The sequence below is a fragment of the Sinocyclocheilus anshuiensis genome, unplaced genomic scaffold (genome assembly GCF_001515605.1).
Source record: "Sinocyclocheilus anshuiensis isolate Anshui unplaced genomic scaffold, SAMN03320099.WGS_v1.1 scaffold464, whole genome shotgun sequence".
Classification (NCBI taxonomy): Eukaryota; Metazoa; Chordata; class Actinopteri; order Cypriniformes; family Cyprinidae; genus Sinocyclocheilus; species Sinocyclocheilus anshuiensis.
Genome location: NW_015555731.1, coordinates 817201 through 818924, shown reverse-complemented (window position 1 = coordinate 818924; position 1724 = coordinate 817201). Strand labels below are relative to the sequence as shown.

The 1724-nt window shown below is 34.3% G+C and overlaps 1 pseudogene; it reads left to right on the top strand.

Annotated features, from left to right (window-relative positions):
• The window catches only part of LOC107672886 (transforming growth factor beta receptor type 3-like), a 22519-nt pseudogene continuing 20795 nt past the window's right edge, over window positions 1-1724 (top strand).

Below are 1724 nucleotides of genomic sequence, written 5' to 3'. Positions count from 1 at the left end.
GGTCCAGTCCACTGTCTGATGCTGCTGTCCTGTCCTCTGCTGGGGGTCTCGGGTGAGCGAGTAAACAGGCGGATCAGTGAATTCATTTGGGTCCAAGCCTAGCTGCAGGTGAGTTTAGGAGGAACTGAATATTATGAATACTTCAAATATGAAATTATATTTTGCTGAAGTAGTATTCGTTTACTAAGTTGTGCTTAGAATTGAAGAGTTCAGATGCAAAAGCCCCTAAATGCCGTCTGAAATTTTCTTCTAAAATGAGCATTTTATCAGGCTCCTATGTTTCACTTTAATGGCAATGGAAAGAACCTATTCGTTGCACTAAGGTGAAATTACCGAACCTACACATATGAGCTACTATATGTAATAAGCTAATATATGTAACCTACCATACATATATTCTAATTATATTCTTAAAAAAAAAAAAAAAAAACACTTGTCCCTTTTAGACTTGCACTCTATTCATTTGCTTCTTGTTTTCTTAAAAAAAAAAAAAACTAACACTAGTTTTCTAATCTTTTTGTATGCTATTCTATTCTATCTGTTTTGTTTTTATTTATTATATAATTTAAAAAACCCTTGCTACGTGTACTTTGTTAAGCTAACTGAGACTTGTTATAGCACTTGTGTATCTTTGCTCTTTTGTTGATTTTGATTGCTTCCATTGTCCTCATTTGTAAGTCGCTTTGGATAAAAACGTCTGCTAAATGACTAAATGTGAATGTAAATATGAGCCTGATAAAAATGCACTCATTTTAGAACAAAATTTAAAACGGCACTTTGAGGCTTTTGCATCTGAACTCTTCAATTGTTTTTTAATTATTTTGTAAATTAATGGGTATAACTAGTATGCAGAACATGTGTTGGGCACAAAATATAGGGACAGTTTGTGTAGTTACACTGAAAAATGGTTCATTTTATGACTTATGAGCTTATGATTTAAAATAAATATAGTTAAAGTCATTTTAAAAAAGCATTATCTGAATATTGAGGTTCTGGCTTAATTTCCTTCTGTCTCTGCATCTCTGTCTTTCTCACTTTCACATCCCTCAGTTCATGTTGGAGTAAGACTGAATTCTGTCTGAAATCTGAGAAGTGCTGAAGGATGATGCCCTGGAAAGGCGGTGCTCTAGTTTTCCTGCTGGCTGTGGTCGGAACTGCAGGTAAAACTCACTTGAAAATGTCCAAGGGGTCACTCAGTCAGAATACAAAAGATTATAAAGCTGTGGTTTCAGTTGTTTCGGTAATGCAGGTGAAAGAGAGAGCAGCCAGACACATTTCTCAAGGCTGCATGTGAAAGCTTACGTAGATGTGTGGTGCTTTTGTGTGAATGCATTAACAGTGTCCTGCGCCGTGTATGAAGGGAGTGCGAGTTTCATTTGCGTCTCTGAGTTGAACGTAAACTGTTACGTTTAATACGCATGAGTAAGTATTAGCATGTGTGTGTTTTGGAGTACTGTGACGTACCATGGTACAGTAATCAGATGTAATATATGATACTGTATAAATACAATATTAATAATTACATATCATGGGACTGTAAAATATATTTATATTCAAATATAAATATTAGATGAAAACTTAAATCAAATGAAAATTAGACATGTTGCCCTGGCAGCTACTTGAAATAAGTTTAAGCTGAATCACCAAAATTAATAACTTGGGGTTAATAATTAGGGAAAAAAGCTATAAAAAGTGAAATAAATGAAACCTAAATCGTAGTAATA